Here is a 24689-nt window from a genome sequence, read left to right as displayed (position 1 = left end):
CACCTACTTCATCATCCCACAGTTTGAGAGGCAGAATAAAATTTGTCTCTGAAACCATGTGTCTTCCCACGGCTCCAGCCCCTCCAGCTTCCCAGGAAACAAGCCATCTGAACTCTGAATTAAGCATTACTTAGTGTTTCTTTACACTTTTACCTCATATATGTGTATCCCAAAATAAGAAAACATTTAGATCAGCCTTATTAAAGTTTATATAAATGTGGGGGCTGGAGAAATGGCTCTGCTGTTAAGAGCACTTGCCACTCTTTCAGAGAACCCAAGTTTCGTTCCCAGCATCTACACTGGATGACTCGCAACTACCTGTAATTCCAGCACCTCTGTGGGGCCTGTGTATATGTGCACATACCACCCACACACATATATTAAAATAAAAGAAATCTTTATGAAACAGGAGCAATGAGTCAACAGTTAAGAGTTCTTTCTGCTCTCCCACAGGACCAAAGTTGGGTTCTCAGCACCCATATCAGGAAGCTTACAACTACCTGTGACTCCAGTTCCAGAGGCTCTGACACCCCCTTCTGGTCTCTGAGGGCACCTGTACACATGTGATGCACACACACACACATGCACACACACACACGACAAAGAGATAATAAATATTTGAAATTCTGTGTAAGTGAAATGATATAGTATTCCTCTGTGACCACTCTTCATTCAGTAGCTACCCAGAATTTCATCCACGTTCACAAACATGACACTTTACTCACCTTGGCTGCTGTACAGTGGTATTCCACTTAGAAGTCCACACAGCTAATTTTCCTTTCTTCTGTCTGTGGACCTTTGCCTTGCTCCCACTCTGCCTCCTCACCCAAGGATGCTGGTGCACAGATCCATTTAGAGTCAAACCCAGATACCTTTGATAGTGGAAAAGGAAGGCTACTGATCATTACAATAGCCTAAGCCAGATTGTATGGTCACCCTATTAGTGCAGATTAATGTCTTTGGGTCTAATCATCCCCTGGAATGCAGACTGATGGTGGGCTCATATCCAAGTGCCATTAGCTTCTATATTTGAAGGACAGCCCTGAAAGAAAGGCAGACTCCTTGCGCCCTGGGAAGAAGGAAAGCAAAGTCTTTCGGAGGTAAAATGTTGGAAAGGCACAGCTCCCCACTCCTGTAGCTCAGATGCTCACACTTCCTCGGCAAGTCAGAAGGAGAATCTAGCTACAAAAACAAAACATAAAAGGCCTTAAAGTCGAGCTCCTTTTCTGTGACAGGGCTGAGAGCCTAGTGTCTACTGCCTTATTTAAAATTTGCAACCCCATGGGACTAGAGAGATGATTTAGTGGTTAGCACTGGCTGCTCTTCCAGAGGGCCCATATTTGGTTCCCAGTACCCACATGGTGGCTAACTCCACTTCCAGGGAATCTGACACCATCTTCTGGCATCCATGAACACTGCACACACACGGTATATTTACATACATGCAGGCAAAACACTCATACACATAAAATATTTGTAAAAATTTACAGACCCGTGTTGCAGATTTAGACAATGAAGCACAGAGGGTCACTTGTCCAAGGTCACAATGCACATAAGAATCAGAACCTGGATCACTGTGTCTACATTCACGGCCATATAATTTATTGCTGAATCCAGACATTTCAAGGAGTAAAGGAAGTGCCATTGATAATGGCACCAGAACCGATATATAAACGGGAATGCTCCAGGTAGGACATGTGATACACTCACTCTAACTTTGCCTTATGTTCTAGTGATCACTCAAATGTCCATATAAATGACTTAGAGGAATGACCAGATTTGGAACCCAAATCTCTGGTTTTGGCATTCTGTGTACAGAGATATATTTTGCTCAGAGAGGTTATCCCAAAATGTATGGTGGTCCTTGCCCATTTCTCTTTGGTGCATCTGAAACACCTACCTGATAGATATGCCTCTGGCATCCTGCCATCCAGCACAGCAGGTTGGAAAGGATCATAATATGCTTCCCTGAGATTCATAATTAAATCACAGTAACACTCTTCCTCCCAGAGCCACTGCTGCAGGTCACTGCCAGCAGCGCAGTTAATGTCCCATTTGCTGGAGCAAGCATGCCTCCAAGAGGCTGAGCCATGTCCTCTATGTGGACCATCTGCAGCCCTTCCTTCTCTTCAGCAGAGCACATGCACACATGTATGTACAGGTATGTGTGTGCATGTATGCATGCTCTTCCATTCCCTTACACACATAATGATCTTTGCTTTTAAAGATGTGTTTCAGGCATGGAAAAACAATTACATAATATTACCCCTTACTCTGAGCACAGGCATATTTATCTGCTGTACGAAAAAAAAATTGTTCTCAATGGCACCATTTATAATAGCCCCAAACCAGAAATGACATAAATGGCCATCAACAAACAGCAAAATGATAGCCATGCTATAGTCACGCAATATAATGGGAAGAAATACAAATCACTGCTATACACAGTAAGTCTCAGAATCCAAATGCTGAGGAGAAAAACCTGATAAGGAATATGCATTTGCATTCATGTGAGGTTCAAACGGGCAAACATGAGGACATTGTTAAAATGAAGATGGTCACTCCTGTGCAGGAGGTGGAAGGCACTGGCTGCAAGAGGACTACGGGTTTGTTTCTGGATGCTGACAACAGTTCATTCCTTAAGCTGAATGGTGGTTGTGGAGGTGGCAACTGCGGCAGTTCATCAAGTGACATCCCCAATGATGTGTGTACTTTTCTTTAGTTTGTAAACCTTAAGGAAATCTAGAGTTGAAGCCGTCTGTGGTCAGCTTTTCTGTTTCCTTTACCAAAATGATCTTCCCTTGAACTACTTGCATGGCTTCCGGCAAGTTACTTTATCATGTGTCTCTGTCTGTATCTGCCCTGGCACCTGAAATGTAAGGTCACTGATCCCTGTTAGGGAATAAGGGGGGAATGAGTAAACCTTCCTGGCAGGCCACTCAGCCATATATCCCCATAGCCTAGGAAAGTGCTTATACACTGATTCCGTTCCAGGGATCTATGCCTAAAAGATGAGATGGGCAAAAAAGACTGGTGTGCTGCTATGTGTGTGCAATTAACTATGTTATTTATAAAAGTTACAAACCAAACATAATTCACTACATCAGAAAATAATTTAATAAAATAATTGTGGTGAGAACTTTTAATGGTGTAGAAAAGTAAGTGTCAAAACAATAGACCTATCTGTATTAGATAGAGTAATAGGCAATGAACCAAAATTTAAGGTAGCAGTATTATAGGAATTTAAATTTTTGTTATATTTTTAGTATTCTGCTATGAGTACATATTACGTTTCCTAATGAGCACTCTATACATTAAAGAGAAATTTGGTGTCCTTTTCTCCTGAGGCCTTCATCACTGTTGTCAAGGTGACAGCAACTGCAATCCATCACACTGTCAGAAGGGCATTACACAATAGAATGTGTCTGAAGGATGGTGACTGACAGATCAGCAAAGTTCTTAAAAAAAAAAAATAAGCCCCGTAGGGAAGGACCAAAGGAACAAGGATGTGAGTACTGGGGAAGACTAGGACAGCTACCTTGGAATATCTGTCATGTGGAAGGGATTCCACTTGCCCTACAAGGCTCCAGAGGTCAGCACCAAGACAATAAATCACAGGAAAAGAGATGGGGAAAAGATCCCAGCTCTAGAAGTAAACAAGCTGCCTTCCTGACCAACAGTGAGAGGCTCCTCTATAGAGCCATGAATCATTTTGTTAGCATGCAGACAACGGCACAGGGTGATCTGAAGCTGTCCTCTGCTAGCTTCCCAGACCAGCCTGCTCTATAGACAGTCACGTGAGTCAAGACGTCTGACCCTCGTAACCAAACACCAGTCTGAGAATAATCACCCACTTCCCTTTTATTCCTCTTCCCTGACCTATAGCAAGCTCTTCGCACTTTACATACACTGGTCCACTTCTCTCCATTTTTCTCACTTGCCTATCTCAGTCCAAGTCATCTTCCCTCTTCCCTACCATTCCCTGTGGCTTCCTGTTTTCTTCTACTTCATGTTCCCTAGTCCATTTGCTACATAGACACTAACATAATCATTTTCTTCAGACCAAGTAAAAAAAAATTAATAGACCACAAGACTTAATCTCCATCCAATTTTAGCAGGCCCTTCCCCTTGCTCAATGTTCTCCAACCACACTGGCCACCTTCTCAGCTCCGCATTCATGCCTGCCTTTTGCTACCTTGGGTTGTTTGTACATGCTGAAACACTCCCATCTCCCCTGCTCTTTCTGCACCTCTAATCTCAGATATCAGTCCCCAGTGTTTGTTCTGCAACACTATCCCATGCCCTAAGGAGCCTTTATATGATTAATATGACTCCTTGTGACCTAGCCACCACTGGCTATTCAGCACTCACCACCTCTGGTCTCTTACTGAGCAGGACCCCTCCTGCTCCACACCTGTACCAGCATCCCTAGATCCCTTTCTCTACCCATGCTGCTTCCTCTGCCTGGAACAATCTCCTCTGGTGAAGTCCTACCATCTTCAGAGCTCAGTCTAAATGTCTCCTCCTCAGAAATGCTCCTCTTGCCTCCAAATTCTGGGTTAGGTGCCTCTCCTGTGTATGCTCATGATATATACCAATATTTCACCATAGCACTTTGTGTGTGTGTGTGTGTGTGTGTGTGTACATGCACTGAGCATTCACATGTGTATGCATGCTCACATGTGGGAGAGTGGATGTGTGTATATGTGGATACACATGATTTTGTGTACATGTGCAGATCCAAGGTTGACATCAGAAGGTTGATGTTAGGTGTCTTCTGTGATTACTCTCCACCTTATATTGAGGTAGGGTCCCTCTCTGAGCCTGGAGTAAGCCATTTTGGTTAGCCTGGCTAGCCAGCTTGCTGCAGGGATTCCCTGTGTCTGTCTCCCATGCTCTGAGATTACCAACAGGCTGCCATGCTCACCCAGCTTTTACGTAAGTTCTAGGGAGGTAAACTTATGTCCTTGCACTTTTGAGGTAATTGCAATATTTATTTGCTGAGTCATGTCCTCATTGTACAATAACATTAGTTCCTAATACACAGTTAACTATATGAAGGTTCGGGTGCATCTTCATTACTCAAAACTGTTAACTGAATGACTTTATTTCACATACACATCCATAATTAGCAAATAAGAATTTTTTTAATGGGCAAACATATCTCCATGGAAAATATCCTAATGAGTCATATTTTTTTTAGACGCAAACCAAGATTTCACTCAATTCCCCTGTCCTAGGCACAGGTCATGTGCTGTCACTTTTTTTTTTCTAACCAATCAGCTGAATAATTATTCTTTACCAACATCTGAAGGCCCAGGAGCAATCTTCAATATGTTCACAAAAAGATCGATAGGTACTAAATAGACTGAAAAGATATGTAATATCGAATTCATAAAGTGGCAGGATATAAAGGAAAAATAAATCAAGAAAATACTGGAGGACAGAAGACAAATAAGTAAAAAATAAATCTTCTACAGCCTGCTTCTCCCAAAGGCATGACCCGCTCCTGCTAATTTGATGAAAGTGCTTCACAAGAAAGACTTTTAGCATTCCAGCGCCCTGGATTCAGGAAGAACAACCTAGAAAGGCCTTTGAGACAGGGACCTGTGTCCCCACCGTAGCCTTTGTCATTGGAAAGACTTTGGGCAAGTTACTTATTCTTTGAATTTCAGTGCTTTATCTAAAAGGCTAGGTTAATTGATGTGGTAGAAAACTGCTGGCTTTCTATTCATTTTCCTCCTCTTTCTCGGTAACAGACACTGATTTTTAGCAGGGCACATTAGTGTTCAGTAAAAGCATCACATTTGGCCCACCTTTACAACCAAGTAACCAAGGAGACATAAGACCTGCTGGGTGGGTCTTACAGGAAGTCCTGAAAGAAGAGGATGCAACATTCTCCTCCACATTGCCTAGCAGAGAGACAAGCCAGCCCGAGTCCTTTTGGACTGTGAAGACAGCGGAGACATCCAAGGGTCCAGGGAGAAAAGGGCTGCCAGAGACTGGGAGCCTTCAGACCTTATGGAGGTGTCATAAGTAACTCCGAATGACCTATTTGTAAACTCCTCCCCATGCAGGGAAACACCCTGCCATGCCATTTCTTACTGCAAGACTTTGTAAGAGAGACGTTAATTGCCATTTAACCCAAGTGGGCCTATTTCGGGGCCTGGGCCTGGCTCTTTCCTAAAGAGCAAGATGCTCCACTCTATAATCCTTTACATGTCAGCCCAACAAATGCCTAAAAACACTGGGATTTGGTCTGAAAAACAAACAGAAGCAAACCCCGAGTCTCCACGTAATCTTGGGCAAGTTGCTTAAGTGCTCTGACGTCATTCTCCATCCACAAAATGCAGATTCCTTCCTTCTCTGTGTATTTCTCTAGAAATGCTGTCACAGGGAAGAGCACAGGCTCCTAGGTCATGTACAGATTCTCATTATTTCACGGTTAGGTGATCTTGGCCTCTGTTAGCATTAACTTTCGTATACTTAAAACATCTTACTTCACAGGGTATTTTAAGGATAGAGCGAGGTTCAAGTACAAATCACTCAGCACAGAGGCTTGCGTCTGCCAGTCCAGTGTCTACTACAAAACAGAAGCAGCTGGTGTCTCCTTTTCATTTTGCTGTGCCAGGTGGAACAGCGGCAACAGCTAAGAGTAGCTGAGCACTCGTGACGCCAGGCACTGTTTGGGAACCTTCTCTGCATTCAGTTACTGACTCCTCACAACTATCACTATTCCATCCTACAGATGAAGATCTAAGGTACAAAATGTTAACTAACTTGCCAAGGTCACACAGCCAGAAAGGGAAGCCATGAAGTTTGAGTCCAGAGCCCCAGCTCTTGTTTGTATATTTACTTTTGTTTTTAACATCCCAGATTATAATTTTTATTTCTAGAAGTTCAATTAGGTGATTTACATTTTCAGTAAGGCACAGATGAAGGTACACTGAGGCTGCAGAAAAGTAATAGAAAAATAATGGAAAATGTCTTGGTGTCAAGGAACAGGAATGGTCCAACATCTAGGCCTGGGTGCCCAGGATCATGTGTGGAGTCAAGACCATAGCTGGCCCTCAGGAGAGGTGGGAAGTCCATTCTAGAGAATCAATCCTCCAAAGATGAGAATCTGCAAATGACAGAGACCTCCCCTGTCTCCAGCATAAGCCCAACACAGAGGCAAAGTCACCATCATGCACAAACTGGGACCTTGGGGGAGGGGGCTATTGGGAGCACAGTCACTCAGAGAAGGCTGAAACTGCTGTCCAACATTGGAAAGTCCTCTATCCTCCAATGTACTCCACCATCAGCCCATCACCAGAGGAATGTGGAACTGTGGTTCATGGTTAGGGACCACAGCACCAGGTTCACAGGAAGGGTCCATGGCTCCAGCTCACAGGAAGGGACCAGAACTCCAAGATCCCTGGCACTTTTTTGCTAGAATACAGCATACTGCTTGTTATCCATAGATAGTGCCATGTGTCCCCAAAGAACTTACAAGCTTCCCCGGGCCACAGTCTGTATCACATGCATCTCGGTGTCCTTGCTGGCAGTTGTTAGGGATTCATGTCCGCTATAGACCCTCTAAGCATCTGTGAAACTGATGGCAATCAGAAACCACCATTTCCCAAACATCTATATTACCAGAGTACCTTAAAGACCATTTACCTGATGAACCAAGTGTGCCTGAAAAACAAACAAACAAACAAACAAAAAGCACAATGGTCTCTGCCACAGAGAGAGAAGATTCCTTCACCCAAAGTACATGTCTTGAGTCTTCTGAGTCAGACCCCTAAACACTTGCATATATGCTTTCAGATTCTGAATTGTCTAAGCTAAGGTCTCTGTCAATCATTCAAGTTAAAATACTTGCCAGACCGAATGCGTTGTGCCAGCCTGCTGGTCTATAGAGAGATGCTGTTCTCCATTGGTGTTGATGAGCATCAGCCTTCTAAAACACAGGTGTCCATGTTGTCTTCATTGAGGACACTGAATATGCAAACATATGACTATGCAAATTAGGTGGCCTTCTAAAACACAGGTGTCCATGTTGTCTTCATTGAGGACACTGAATATGCAAACATATGACTATGCAAATTAGGTGCTGGGGTGCAGATGATATGACATGAACCTCATTAACACAGAATCCATTCATTTAGAATAGATGACCATCTTTAGTGCTGAATCTTAATTTTCTATTACCTAGAAAGGAAAATAATATGTAAAATAAATGATCAATACATAGCACAGAAGATGAATTCACCCATGCTGTTAATATTTACTATAAATCTATTATGTGTAAGGGCTAGGAGAGGTAGCCATGGATATTATTTTGTGTAGTTCTCATTAAAAGAGCTCAAAGTATAGCGTAGTGCAAGAAAGTAATATCACCTTGTTAAAATAAGTTATAAGTATGGAAAATTTAAATATGGTATACCCATATAACAGAATGCTCTGTGACTATCATAAAATCAGCAGGGTGCTAGCATGTTAACAAGAATGACCACTAAATGAAGAAAGAAAAAGATTGGAACCCTCTTCAAAGAACCCCGTTTGTATAAAAAACAAGAAAAGATGACAGTGACATGTGCACTCTGGTGGATGCACAGAGGAATAGCTTGGGAAGGAAGATCAAGAATACCTGATGATCTGGGATAAAAGGGAGAGCTACTTTTTCACTATAATTTTGTAAAGTGGAATTCTTTACCATTTTCCTATTATTTACATAATATCAAAGCTAACTGAAAAAAGTTAATATTCCTTATCATTGGCTGGTCTGTGGTTGTCACAGCTTTTGGAACATTCATGGAATTCTTCTGCCCACTACATGAATGGATAATTGACACCATTCATGACTATCCAAATATATTGATCTTTTCTAATCTCTACAACTGCCCCCACCCTAAAACTACTGCTAAAGTACTATGGAGTGAGCTTAAAGCTCTACAGTTGCAATGATTTTGAAAATGTTTCTGTTACTCACTTTTCCTTTGTGCTCCATGACTTATTTTTCTCATATATTATTTATTTTATGTGTATGAGAATATTGCCTGAATGTATGTAAGTATATCTGTGTCATACAGAGGTCAGAAGAAGGCATTGGATTCCCCTGGAACTGGAGTTATGAAAAATTGTTAATCATCATATGGGTGCTGGGAATAGAATCCTGGTCCTCTGCAAGAACAGTCAGTGCTCTTAACTGCTCTCCAGCCCTATGATTTCTTTCATGAGTTCTGTTCTACACATACAGAAAAAGTGAGAGAGACAGAGACAGAAAGAGATAGAGAGCATTGCTCTTCCTAGAAAGGGGATTAGAATTAAGTAATGCTTTGCTCTTCTTGCAATAGGCTCAGCAATTTTTACCCACATCCTGATTCGAGAAAAGCTAGTCTAAAACAATTTAGCTAGCACTATTAATTACTTTTCCAAGTATATTTTGAAAAGAGTTAGTGTATATTCATTTGAAAACATCTGAAGTATGTGTGTTATGTGTGTGTGCATATGTGTTTGTGTGTGTGTGTGTGTGGCATGCATGTGTGCAAGTGTCTAGGTGCACTTACCCATGCATGAGCATATGAATGCCAGATGTTGACACTGGGATTTCTTTTTCAATCACTTCTATGCCATATTTTTTAATGTTTTATTGATTATTTTTATTTTATGAGTATATTGCATGCATGTATTTAAGTGCACCTGTGTTGTACAATGTCCACAAAGGTCAAAAAAGGACATCAGATCCCCTGGAACTGGAGTTACAAATGGTTGTTAGCTGTCATGTGAATGCTGGGATCCAAACCTGAGTCTTCTGCAAAAGCAGTCAGTACACTGACCCATCTTTCCAGTACATGCTTTATTTTTTTAAGATTTATTTTTATTTCTATCTATGGGTCTGTATGAATGTACACCATGTATGTGCAGGTGCTTAAGAAGGACAGAAAAGGGTATCAGATACCCTGGAACTGGAGTTACAGGTAGTTGTGAGCCATCCAGTGTGGGTGCTGGGAAACCCAACTCAGATCCTCTGGAAAGAGCAGCAAGCACTCTTAACCGCAAAGTCAGCTCTCCAGCCCACCACTTTATTTTTTTTGAGACAGTCTCTCACTGACATTGGAGCTTGGTTTTGATTAGACTGGATGGCAAGCAAGCCCCCAGGGTCTGCCTGTTTCCATTGTCCCCTCCCCGACCCATCTTACTGGGGTTACAGATGTGTGCCATAGAACCCAGCTGGGATGCTGGAATTCAAACTTTATATGTTTGTGCAGCAAGCACTTTATCCACTGAGCCCTCTCTCTAACCCCCTGAAAACATCTGATTATGCTTAATAGTAACCACAAATATGTTCTAATTAGCCAGAGTAATTTTTAAGCATCCTGAAGGTCTCTCAGCACTAGGCTTGCAGATAAAAAGATCTCAGGTTTCTTAGGTATACCTGGCACGTCCAACGGCTTGCTTCCTCTGGCTGTTCTCTCCTTGCATGAGCGATGGCAAGCTGGGGAATTGGAAACTGACAGTTTTGTTTTCTCAGTGCTGATAAAGGGGAACAAATTATATATTTGCCCTGAGTGTGCAGTATGCTATTTCAAGTTGTTTTGTTGGCATTTCCCCCCAACAGCAACAATAGTATGAGGAGAAAAAAAGACATTTGGTAACTTCTTTAGGGAAATCCTAACAAATTTGTGGGTATAACTCTATTCAATCTGTTACATAAATAAACCTCAAGCAATGACATCAATTAAAAATTCCTTTAAAGATGGTGATAACAAAAGCAATACCCTGCAAACTATAGTCCAAGTGCTGTGATAACTGTAAGAGCTGCCATGTCTGGAGGACTGGTTACTCACTACGATGATGCAAAGTGCTTTACAGGCAGGCAGAGTTTGCCACCACCCCTGGTGCCATTATGGTCTCTGTTTTGCAGATTAACAGAGGTTTTCTAAGGTGGATTAGCCTGCTCAGCATCATATAACTGGACTATATGGAAGAACTGACACTCAAACCCAGTCCAGAACAGCAAAGCATTCTGGCATGTAGTACCCCATCTATGCTCAGCCAGCTCATGGGGGAGAGAATAAAGAAGGAGCCACCCTATGCCCAGAATATCCTCTATGACTCTCAGGCCAGGTGTGCCAATAAGATGCCTGGCATTCAGAGTCCTGCCATTGCCCTCCTGGCTCTATCACTAGCATACCTGCTTGTACCACTTCACCTGTCTAAGGCTTGTTCTGCAAACCTGTGAGATGTCACAAGTGCACTAGACCATCCCATGTCTCTAAAAACTGCATCGGTGAGGACTGCTGTGTGGAGATAGTTTCACTGGGATAGCAAAATAAGAAAAAAGTGAATCTAAGCCACAGGGTGCAGGATGAGCACAGCACAGCTCTGATAGAGGTTTTAATTGGCAGCCAGCTTCCAATGTAATTGCACTTGTGACCTCTAGTGGCCACTGCTAAATCCAGAGGTCAGTTTTGAGTCCTCTCTGTTGATGGCTCAGCAGTAATGCAGTTAATACTCTCCTCTTGACACCTGCTTTTCACTTGATTTCTGAGACACAGCTCTCTACTGCACTGTCCTCTACCTCACTGTCTGCTCTTTCCAAGTCTCCTTTGCTACTGTGTCATCCTCATCTTCCCAGCTCCTGAAGTGTTCAGAACTAAGGCCTCTTGTCTACACTAACTCTCTTGGATTTAAATGTTTCTGCATGTTATAGCTCCCAAATGCATGTCTCCATCCCAGAGCCAGATGTTACACTCAGCTGCCTGTTCAGCATTGCTGCTGGGATGGTTAATGGACAACTTGTGCCCTACAATGAGCTCCCATTCCACCACCAACAACAACAAAAACAAGTCTGTCCTCAGAAAAAGGCCATTTCAATTAGTGGGTACTTGGTCCTCCTAGATGCTCAAGCCAAGAGGATCTTTGACTCCCACTTGAACAAAACTTTAAGACAAAGTCCTTCCCTGTCACCCCAATTATCTGTCTGATTGTCTCTCCAGTCACTCTTCTCTGTCCCACTTGCCTGCAGCCAGCTCCACTTATGCACATAATATGCCTATACCTTAGAATACACCCCCCTGATACCAACCAGGCTCCCTCCCTCAGCCTCCTCAATACAGTTTATCCATCTATCTATCTATCTATCTATCTATCTACCTACCTATCATCTATCCAACCATCTATTGATAAGATTTATATGTTTCTTAGTTGCTTACATTCCCCAGTTATAATGTAAACTCCAGACAGTTCAGAAAGGGCTTTTAGTCCTTTTCATATCTCAAACACACAGGAAAGTGCCTGGAACACAGTAGCAGTTCTGTGGGGAAAATGATTTAATATACAAGCATGCATGCATAGCCTGGGTACCCCAGGGCACACACAATCAGTAGCTGTCTCTCTTCGAGATAGGAAATGATGAAATGCCTGTCTTAGACATTGGTTTCTCTTCCTCTCATCTTAAAATAGTGATCATTTTTGGACCAGGAGAACTGCGGTGTTCTCTTTAGACTTTATAGTCCCAAATAGCAAAGAGGACATATGATATCTTCGAAAACAACTTATAAACTAGAATCAATGTGTTATTTTAATATATAGAATAGTCTTTAACATGTTGATGATATATAATGTATAGGAATTTTTCAAGTTGGGAAACTAGTTATGTCAGAATTCCTATAATAGGAAACTATCAGTGCATAGCTTTACTACCTTTAAATAACAGTTAATGTTATTTGTGTATCCATGCCAGGTTGTACTATCTGACTTTTCCTTTTTTTTGGTTTGTTTCTTCAACTTTGAAATCTTTTGCCAGACATGGTCCTGTAATGGCAAAAGATGGTAACCAAGTGTGCCAGTGTAACAAAATACCCAAGGCAATCAGCTTACACAGAGAGAAGACTGTTTTGGCTCACAGTTTCTGAGGTTTCAGTCTATGGTCAATTGGCTCCACTGCTTTGGGCCTACAGTGAAGGATGACATCATGGCAAAGAGCACACAGTGAAACAAAGTTGCTCATCTCACAATGTCAAAGAGAGAGAAGATGAAGAGGCAGGATCCCACAATCTTCAAGGGCACAGCTCAGTGACTGGAAGGTCCCCTAGAAAGTCCCACCTCTTAAAGTTTCTGCTACCTCCCCAAGAGTGCAAACCTGGATATTAATAAGCCTTTAACACATGAACTTTTGTGAGATATCTCAGCTCAAACTATATACCAACTAAGTCATGAGGCATTAGTATCTGTGAGCCTGAGTCTAAATCACAGTCCTATCACACCATCTATGAGAACTTGGCCAAGTTACTTAACTTTCCTAGTTTGCACAGGTGGAAAGTAGACAGGACAGTCATCTAGTAAGATTTCTGTGAGGGGCTGGGGAGATGGCTCAGTAGTTAAGAGTGATTGCTGCTCTTGAAGAGGACCCAGGTTTGGTTCCCAGCACCCATGTTGGGTGGTTTACAGCCATCTGTGGCTCCAGTTCCAGGGAATGTGATGTTCTTTGGCCTCTGTGGGTACCTGCCTATATGTGGTACATATAAACTCATCCAGGCACACACATATACACATAATTAAAAATAAATAAATCTTAAAAAGATTTCTGTGAGGACCAATGAGATCATCATATGAAACACTTAGCACAGTGCATGGCAATCAGGAAGCAATAAATACATACTTTTGATAATTATTAATCTTAGGCTCTCGTTTGAAGGCTCAATTCTAAAACTTTGAAGATCTTATAGTTCCAAATTCAAGTCCTTCTAGTGGCAATGAAATAGTCTTTCTTCAATTTATATCCAATAAAAACACATCCAGTTTCTAGTAAGAATGAATAAGACCACCATAAATGTCTTAATATATATCAAAATTAAATTTTAAAGACAAAATTTTCTTGAGGGGTTTAGAACTAGCTGACAGCTGGGCACAGTGGTCCTCAACTGTTTCCTCTGCTGAAAACACTATACTCCGAGAACCATCTCTCTCCAATATTGCTGCATTAATTTTTTACAGCTATTGTAACCAAGTACCATAAATAGAGTGGCTTACATCAGTAAGTTATTATCTCTCAGTTTCTAAAGCTAAAAGTACAAGTCTAAAGTGTCACCTTCCACTGGTTTGCTGGCAGTCTTTGGGAACCTGTAGACTGTAGCCCTCTGCCTTCATCTTCATGTGGCTTTCTCCCCAGGTGTTGTCTGTATCCAAATCTCCCTTTTTATGAGGACAGCAGTCATATTGGATTGGAGACCCATCATACTCCAATATGACTTCATTTTAACAAATTATATATGCAATGACCCTAATCCTAAATAAAATTAGGTTCTGAGGTATTGGGGTCTAGAACTTTAATGTGTATTTTTAGGGAGCAACAGTTGGCATATTTATCACTGTTCAAATCTTACACCAAACATTATCTCCTCAGAAAGGCCCTCCTTGAATACCAACCCAAAGAGAGTATCTCTCATCCAAGGTTCTTCTACCTTACTGTCCTAGTTTGCCTTTTTTTTTTTTGGTAATTTTGAGACAGGGTCTCCCTGTAGCCCCAGCTGGTCTGGAACTTGCTATGTAGACCAGGCTAGCCTTGAACTCACAGAGATCTGCCTGCCTCTGCCTCCTGCATGCACCACCATGTCCAGCATCCTAGTTTGCTCTTATGTTGCTATGATAAATACCACAACCAAAAGCAACTTGGGGATGAAAGGGTTTATTTTATCTTATAATTCTAGATCATGAGTCAGGGCAGGAGCTCAAGCAGAAACCATGGAGGAACACTGCTTACTGGCTTGCTCCCTCCGATTCCTGTTCAACCTGCTTTCTTACACAACCCAGGACCACCTGCCCAAGGGTGGCACCACCCACAGTGGGCTGGGCTCTCTCATATCAATCAGCAATCAAGACAATTCCCCACAGACATAGCCACAGGCTAATCTGGTTTGGACAATCCCTTCATTGACACTCCCTCTTCTCATGTGACACTTGGTTGTATTAAATTGACAATAAGAAACTAACAAAGACACTATTCCATTTTATTTTCTTCATACATTTACCTCCACATAAAGTTACTCAATATATTTATTTGGCTTTGGTCTGCCTCTATACACTAGAATTCAAACCCCATAAAACCATCCATGAACTTTGTCTTGTCATTTGTCTCCAAAGCCAAGCAAGAGCGGTGCCTGACACATGGCAATTCTCAGTAAGTTCCGTTTAGTGAATAAGCGAATACGTGTGTTAAATGAGTACATGCACTTGTTTATTCATAAATGTCATGCCAGGGAGTGACATAGATATGAATAAAAATGAAGCCATGTTAGAGGCTCAAGAAAGGTGGGCTGCTTTGAACAAGGTGGCCAGGTGTTGGATCTCTCTCCAACAGGTACGGCACAGGGAGAGCGGCCAGGACCAGCCTGTGTTCTTCTCTTAGGGGCTGAATGGGATGGTGAGTGTCGGCGACTCAAAAACCACACCGAGTCGGGAGTCTTGTCGAGGTAGGAACTCACTTTATTGCGTCAGGCATTACCTTATATAGTTTAATCAAAAAGGGGTGTGGAAAAGGGAAGGGCAAAGGTGTATGTCATCTGGGACAATGGCTGTGAGCCACTGGGAATTGGCCACGCCAGCTGTGATTAGTGTGAAATCGGGCCCTGCTGAGTCGCCTCCATGAGGAAGTGACCAGGCAGAGACAGGTCACCAAACTTTAGTCAGGCTCAGGAAGTTACAATAGGCCTTGTCATAAGTTATGCCACAATTATGAGGGTCCCGGAGACCCAACAGCCAGGAGAGGTTTTTGAGGAGCCAGTAACAAGAGGACCCACAGTGAGAGTGAGACTGACGTCTGGAGTGAGATCCAAGCACAAACAGGAGGTGTGGAAGTGGAGGCAGCAAGCAGACAGGCCACAAAGGGAAGCAGAGCAGTGAACACCCTTTTGCCTGGATCCTAACACATGGCTAAGACTTGGCAATGCCTAGTGAAATAAAGTTTGTTCTTTTTCCTCAAGCTGCAACAACAGCCCCCAAAGCACGCTCTCTTCTGTTCCCAGGTCTTTTGTGCTGGTTCTTGCTGCAACATTTCTGAGGAACTGTTAGCTTTCCATTCTACATGCCACTTGCCCTGCCGATGGGTGACCAACAGACAGAAAAAGAAGAGCACTTTGGCTGCCCTTTCTGCAAGGAAAACTAAGGTTTTCTCCTTTGAAAACAAAGATTTTTAGATCTTTAAGCTGAAGCCTATTAAATGCTCGTGAAAGAAATTAAAGAAAACAATAAATAGATGTGCCCATGATCTGAAAGAATGGGTACTGTCAAAAATATCCATACTACTGCAAAACAACCACAAATTCAATGCACTCTCCATCAAAATGCCAATGGCACTTTTCATAAAAATAGAGGAAACAATTCTTAAATACACATAGAACAACAGAGACCCTCCTTCCCCCTTAAAAAAAAAAAAACTAAAGCAATTGTGATGATTAATATTGTCAACTTGACAGAATCTAAATATCATGGGAGACAAGCTTCTGGGCATGCTGTGAAGGATTATCTAGATTAGGTTAGCCTCTGGGAATTTCTGTGAGGGACTATGTCATTTAGGTTAACTGAAGTGGGAAGACTTGCCCTGAGTGTGGGTGGCATCATTTCATGGGCTAAAGTCCTAGACTGAATAAAAAGACAGGACATTATACTAAGTGAAATAAGCCAGGCATTTCCCACACTGAAACAGAAAACAGAAGCTGATTCTAGAGACTGAACAGAAGGGAAATGGAGATATGGTGGTTAAATGATAGAAAATTTCAGTTATAAAATGAGTACATTCTGGAGATTCAATATACAGTGTGGTGACTACAGTTTATAATAATGTGTACTTCAAATTTTCTAAAATATTAGGAAAATCCTAAGCATTCTCATCACATACACAAAAGAAACCATCTGAGGTAATATATGTTAAAATTAACTTGATTCTGATAATAAATTTTTTTGGTCTTTCTGAGACAGGGTCTCCCTGTAGCCCCAGCTGTCCTGGAACTCACTATATAGACCAGGCTGGCCTTGAACTCATAGAGATCTGCCTGCCTCTCCCTCCCAAGTGCTGGGACTACAGGTGTGCACCACCACGCCCAGCTCTGATAATAATTTTTACGGACGTGAATACCAAAGTATCATGTTGTACAACTTAATTATATAATTTTTGCCACTTATATCTCAGTAAAGCTAGAAGAAAATAAGTAAAAAACCAAAAACCAAGCTCTTAGGTGTGATGCTATCCAAAATTGCACAGTGGGAAGTTCTCCGCATCATTCCTGCACTGAGGCAACCACTGGGTGGTTACAGGATGATTGGAATCCACCGTGCAGGAACCATGGAACCTAATCAGATATTTACAAAACCAGGTTGTTAACTGACAAAGTGAAGGGCCAATGATCTTTCCTTACTGATCAGCCTGGATGAATCAGCCACCAACTTCCATTCTTCAACCCCAACACAGCTATGGGGAAAAACCCACACTCGAGAGTGCTAGCTGGTGCCAAGATGAGCAATGGGACCCTGTCTTCCAAAATTTTGTATGCATTTTGGTTGGCCTGATAGTGCCTGATAAACTGACCCAGATGCTCACCTTGGTTTTGACTTGTTGGCCAACATCAGTTTCCCTAATAGCATCTACTGGAAATTTTTAAGAAACAAATGGCCTGGTTTTTTTCCCCTATTCATAGCCAGACTTTTAGGGAAATCTTTGTCAGGTCACTGGCTAGCCACAGAGATAGCAGAACAGAAACATCAGTGACCACACACAAAAAAGCAAGAAACACATATTTGCAAATACAGATTAGAAATGTCACAGAGAAACACCAGCCCTCAGCAAAAACAACAAATCAGCAAGTCCCCAAAGAAAATGAGATTTTCAGTTACCAGATGATAATACTCAGAATGCCTGACTTTCAATAAAAATGATGAATTATGCTATAGGAAAATATGATCATTCACAGCAGGAAAGGAATTTTCCAGAAACTATTAATGAAGCATCTTAGAAACTGGAAACTTCAACAGTTGAATCAACTGTAAATCAATACAGTAGTCTCCTTATCTGTAATTTCTCTTAAAGCAATTTGTTACCTATGGTCAGTTTCAGTCTCAAAATATTAAAGGAAAATTCCAAAAACAAGTACTTTGCAAGGTTTAAATTGTGTGGCTTTCTGAATAGAATAATGGAATCATTCCTCATCTGCTCCATCCTGCCTGACACATGAATCATCCCTTTGCAAAGTATCCACCTTGTATATACTGCCCACTCCTTAGTCCCTTAGCTAGCTAAGTCATCAGATTTACTCTGCAATGCAGTATTGCAATGCATGTGATAAGTGCTAAGATAGGAAAGACATTAAATTATAAAGCTTTGTAATAGCTATGGCTTCAACTATTCTCTACGGGCCTTTGAATGTATCTTTACAATAAAAGAGACTGATTAGCTACAGGAAACCACAGAGAACTAAAGGAAAGGGGGAAACAATGTATAAACATCATAAAAATATCAATGAAGCAAACAGAAATTCTAGTCAAGCACAATAACTAAAATGAAAACTCCCTCCAATGGATTAAACAGCAGACCAGGGCTATAGAAATGACCTAGTTTAAAGACCCTAAAAACAAAATAATGAAGAAAAGTAAACAAAACCTAAGGACTTGTGGGACATTGTCAATCAAACTAATGTGTGATTAGGAAACCTAGAAGAGGAAGAAAAGAGGCAGAAGGAATATTTGAAGAAATAAATGCCAAAAACTTACCTAATTTGATGAAAAACATGAAAATACTCAAACAAAAATTGAATTAACTCCAAACAGGATGAATTTAAAGACATCCACATGGGAAAACATTAAAAATTGTTAAAACCAGAAAAATCAGAAATCAAGAGAAAAGTGATCAGGGAACTGCCAAAAGAATAACAGCTAATTTCTCATGAGAAACTATTTCTCATGAGAAACGATGGAGGCCTTTCATGAGACAGTGGATGGTATTAAAGTCCCGAACTAAAAAACACTGCTAAGCAACTTAGTATGCAAAAACAAGTTCTTCCATTCCCATTCTACATCAGGAGTGTTCATAGCAGGCTATCTGTGGTGCTGACACACAAATTAGAACCGTAAGATTAAAATATCATACATCTCTAGTAATTTTGTTTTCTACTTCTATATTTGTTTCTCATCATACATTTTCATAAGTAAAATAACAGTAGACATCATTATCTTAAAAAACTGCCAAACAAGAATTCTGTATCTCCACAAACTACCTTTTATGAATAAAGGAGAAATTGAGACATTTCTAGAGTATAATAATTAAGAAATAGAATCTACGCAGGCATGGTGGTATACATCCGTAATCCCAGCATTTAATACTTGGAAGGCTGCACTTGAAGGGTTGTGCATTCAAGGCCAGAATGAGTGATCTAGCAAGTTCCAGGCCAGCCCTAGATACACAGTAAGACCCTAGAGAGTGACAAAGAGTAAATGTTAATATGTGTAAAGCACTTAGAACAGCTCCTGGCGTATCTGCAAACCCTAATATTAGCTTTTCCTTATAATCATACTATCATTTTTTGGTCTTTTTGAGACAGGGTCTCCCTGTAGCCCCAGCTGTCCTGGAACTCACTATGTAGACCAGACTGGCCTTGAACTCACAGAGGTCTGCCTGCCTCTGCCTCCCAAGTGCTACTATCATTTTTAAGGACAACTTTCAGCACAAATGAGGTTCTCCCAAGGTCTACAGATATAGACATATATAAAAATTTTTAAATATTTAATTTTACAATCTAATCAACCTATTTCTTATCAAATACAGTTTTCTGTCTAGGGCAAAGTAGCCTAATTAATATTTTAGTGATTTTTTAAAGTCTTCCATCAAAGTAATAATGCAATTAGTTGTGAAAAGTTTCTTCTAAGCCAGAATTGAAAAATCTATGTGTCTTTCTGTCACTGCTATTGATATATACAGTAGAATATAAACTTCCATATTTTAAAAAGCCAGGCTTAGAAGCAAACATGTAATCTCACTCTGGGGAGGCAGAGCAGGTGGATTACTGGGGCTCGCTGGCCAGCCAGCCTAGCTGACTTGGAAAGCTACAAGCCAGTGAGACATCCTGTCTCAAAATTAAAAAGGTAGACAGCACACCAGGAATGACTCCCAAGGCTGTCCTCTGGCCTGGACACACATGTACATATACATGGATGTGAACTCCCATACATACCTGCACACGCATGCATGCGCACACACACACAAAAAAAAATTCATAACTGGGAACATGGTGGTGCATAGAAGTGGAGGAAGGGTGAGGAAAGAAGAGGGTTTTGGTCATTCTGGGTTCCTCTGATTGAGCAAGCATTGCTGAATCATGTTTTATTCATGTTGAGTCTCCTGCTCTACTGGTAAAAATGACACAAATAATTTCCTTAGATCCCTAGGCTGTTCTTTTTACCTCTGCTCTTTCATCTAGGCCAGAGACGTAAGAGCCAAAAGTGACATGAAGTCTCCTGATCACATCTAGAGACAATCACTTAACACCTACAACAATCTGAACAATGATGCTTTCATTTATTTGTTCAATTCAATCTATGTACCCAGGTGATTTAAGATCTCCATCTCCCTGGGATGATTTAGCCAGATTTCTGTCCAAAAGAAGACACAATTGCCCTCCAAAGCAAGATTTCCATATTGGAGTTGTGAATCAAACAAGTCATTCACAATTTCTGAACATCAGTTTCTTTGTCTGTTGAGTGCAGATGGGATTACATATCTCTCAGGACTACGGTAAGACTAAACTGAGTTAAGAGCATGAAAGGAGTTCAGAATAACTGGCATACATGGAACAGCAGATATATATATATGTATATGTATATGTATTTCTCAAAAACAAAATCTGCCAACATTCATTTTAGCTAATCATTAGCTGTGAAATTGCTCATACCCCAGGGTTGGGGTTTGACTCAGTGGTACCAAACACAAGGTCAATCCCCACCACCACCAAAAACAGGAGGAAGAAGAGGAGAGGGAGGAGGAGGAGAGTGGGAAGGAGGAAGATGATTAAGGTTTAGTCATGATAGCAGACTAAACAGTAAGGTGGATTTGGGGAAGGAGGCAATTCCAGGGCACAGTGAGGGCCTACATGAGCTGCTAGATCCAGGTTCTCTAAGATCCCAGGGCTCTGCCCACAACCTTAAAATGAGTTTATGTAAAATTTCCTAGAGAATGCTTCCCAGTCACTCTTTCCCTCTTTTGCCTTTAAAGCTGATTCAACCAAGGAAACATGGGTTTCTTGGCTGGGGCCTAACATGGGTAAACACCATCCTCCATGGCCCTGTCCAGATTCTTACTATACACCAAGAATACCCCAAATCTTCCGTATCAAAGGGGGTTATATCAGGAAAAGGCATATTACCATCCTGTCTCCTATCTTATCACAGAAGAACTCTCTCTGCACCCAGCTTTCTGCTCTTCACTTGCATTGCAAGATATATATCTGATATACATCTGCCCTGGAGAGGGCATTTAAGGTGATCAACGGGGCCTCTGGTACTCCTTCCACTACACACACCTCTCTCCCTGATAACTCTCTGCACAGTGGTGAGAAGCCCGCATCCTGGAGCAACATTACCTTACAGCCCACAACTGAGGGCTCTGGGTGAATTAGTCAGGACAGCACAACTCAGTCATCTGAGAAGTGTGGCTACAGCCTACAAACTTTTAAAAATATGATGCAAGAAACCAATCTCCCTGTCATGACTTAAGATGTGATAACTGCTTGGATGACTTTTACCTCTTCCTCATTTGATGACATCTGTTTAAGAACAGGGGATTGTGGCTCCACTGTCTTTGCATCCTTTGCATCAAACCCAGAAACTGACCAAGAAATGATTATTGATTAATAGATAAGTAGATTCTATTTTTACAGTATCTACTGATGTTGAAAATTTTCAGACTAGGACTGGGCTTGTTGGCATATACCTATAATCTCAACACTCAAGAGGCTGAAGAAAATCAAGAGTTCAAGGCTAGACTGGGATATACAGTGAGGCACTATGTTAAATATTTTTCAAACTAATTGTTTAAAAAACCTGGCCAGGCATGGTGGCACACATCTTTAATCCCAGCACTTGGGAGGCAGAGGCAGTCTCTGTGGGACTGAGGCCAGCCTGGTCTACATAGTAAGTTCTAAGCCAGTAGTGGCTACGGGGAGACTCTGTCTCAAAAAGACCAAAAAAAAAAGTGATAAGGGGTTGTTGAGATGGCTCAGTAGGTAAAGGCACATGCTGCCAAGCCTGATGACCTGAGTTTAATCCCAGGGATGCACACTGTGGAAGGAGAGAACCAACTCCTACCAGTTGTCCCAGCTGTGGTGCATGTGGGAACACACATACACATGCAAATAAATAAATAAATAAATAATAAGTAAATGACTGTGAAAATTCAAAAACAACCTTGTGATAAGTATCTGTGAATAAATTAATAATATATCATATGCTACTATTCATTTTATGAAAGTTAGCACTGTCTCAAAATTAAAATATTCCATAAAGCTTGCTTTGTTGTGTGCTGTTATGAATGATGACCCAGTCATTGATGCTAGCCCTCATGATTATGTAAAGTCTACCATATTTTTTCATTTATAAAGTGGGAATAGAAGTAATAGCTAACTCAATACATTTTTTTAGAGCAGTAAATGGTTAATACATGGTCAACATGTAGACTAGTGCCTGGCTCCTAGTGACCACTTAAGATATGCTAACTATTACCATTTTCTATTATTAGGCACTGTCCTAGAAAACACTCTATTAGACCAAGTTAAACAAAAAAAAGTTCATGTAGTTAATCTACCCAGAAAAGTATTAGTAGAAGATGCAAATATAATCTGTCCCTCAGAGCTGGAGATGCCTTCTAAAACCCATTCATACATTTTCAGCATAACATAATTGTCCATAAATTATTTATTTTCCAAACTGTCCTTTGAAGTAAAAAAATCTATTTGCCCAACCCCAAGCATATGCCAAAAAGAACTAAGTAGATAGCTGTATTGTCATATTCCTTAAAAAATAAACTAGCAGAGACCCATGTTTACCTTCTCTTCAGGCCAGATGATGATTCTACTCCTGTAAGCTCTAGGCCACTTTTGTGTGATAAGAGCCCATGAGAGATTCAGATGACTACTGCTTCAGCTAAAAATAATTACTGAGAAACAAAAAGCAGAAGTATTTGCAAAATTGCTCCAGTCACACTGTCCTGTCATGAATGTCTTCCTGTTTCTCAGGTCACCATCTTTCATCTCAGCAGTTCCCAAGTGGTTGACCTGACAATCACTGGTCCCCAAGATTCTTGGCAAAGCAATGTGCTATGGTCAAGTACAAGTGGGAAACACACTATGTTTCCCATTAGAAAAGATAACACCTACTAACATATAAAAGCCCTGAGCCCTTCCTAGGCTTTCCTTAGAAACCCACTTAGTTGTGTTTCATCCATTGCTTACAAGCTTACTTAACCATATGTGGTTAGTGTCTACTGTATAAGTGCAACTAGCCCACCCACTCAAAATCTCTTCTATGTGACTCTCACAAGAACAGAGATGGCCAGGGACTAAGGAAGGTTTCCTTGACATCTTGAAAAATAATGATTTTACTTATCAAAGGAAGTAAGGGGAAATCAAGTCTACTCAAACAGATCAAAGATAACTCAGTCAAAACTCCAGTAGAGAAGGGGAGGGGCTGTTGAGCCCCACTCCTAACTCAGTAGCAGCTAACAGTTGATGGCTTTTGAGAGAGATAGTTTTAAGGTATGGCCTCTAGTAGGTCAATCATGCTCCAGTGGATGGTCCCACACCCACAAGTATGTGGTTTAACACAAATTGGACTCTGGATTATAAAAACATTGGGAGGGGTTGGGAAGGTAAGGTTGAATCTGAGATTAAAATATGATATAAAATAACACATCAGAGGAACTATCACTAGGGCACCAGGGCAAGAGCTAATGCCATTAAGTATGGTTAATTACTATTAAACACTGTTAAGTGCTATTAAAATTATTATTCTGCTGGGTATGGAGACTTAATAATCCCAGCACTCAGGAGAGAAACAGAGACAGGATTGTAAGTTTGAGACTGGCCTGTGCTACATAGTAAAGCCAAAAACAACAACAACAACAAAAAATGTTAGCTCTGTGTTGAACTTTGCATGTTTATTGTAAATACCCTTTTAATGCTTTCTGTGAATGATATACTGGCAAGAATGAGCCATTAGACATACCTTCACACCTGTAGTCTCAAGCAAGGAGAGAACTCTCTGTCACGCAGTAACTGACTGGACTATGTTCGTGGCAGCCCACCTATTTGGACACTTTACAGTCCCTCTGAGGACAGTCCAGCACTATACACATAGCTGAAGACACACTCCAGTCATGATCACTGAAGACACTATGCACTAGCCTTAGAAAGCAGCATTCTAGGCCAACAAGTCTCAATGAACTCTAGATAACTGCAGTCTTTTACATCCCAGTCAGAGTGAGAGCACTTCCTCTGGTAGCCCAGCCAAAAGCCTGTAATGGATTAGTGCAGACACAATCCTTGATTTGCATGAAGGACTGCAGCATGATTAGAATAAATATAATCTTCATACGTATAAAGGGCTGTGCTGTGATTGGTGCAAACACCCAAGTCACACACCCCTCCTAGCTGTATAACTAGACT

At 41.2% G+C, this 24689-nt stretch overlaps 1 protein-coding gene across 1 annotated transcript in view; it reads right to left on the bottom strand.

Moving 5' to 3' along the window:
• Tmcc3 (transmembrane and coiled-coil domain family 3) overlaps positions 1 to 23102 on the bottom strand; it is a 265966-nt gene extending 242864 nt beyond the window's left edge. The window contains exon 1 of the mRNA XM_008832084.3: positions 23073 to 23102. The gene's annotated coding sequence lies outside the window, so the exon portion shown is untranslated. The remainder of the gene's footprint in view (positions 1 to 23072) is intronic.
• Between the last annotated feature and the right edge of the window lie 1587 nt (positions 23103 to 24689).

The sequence above is a fragment of the Nannospalax galili genome, unplaced genomic scaffold (assembly GCF_000622305.1).
Source record: "Nannospalax galili isolate Female #2095 unplaced genomic scaffold, S.galili_v1.0 scaffold734, whole genome shotgun sequence".
NCBI lineage: Eukaryota > Metazoa > Chordata > Mammalia > Rodentia > Spalacidae > Nannospalax > Nannospalax galili.
The sequence above is the reverse complement of the archived record's forward strand: the minus strand, read 5'-3'. Positions and strand labels throughout refer to the sequence as shown.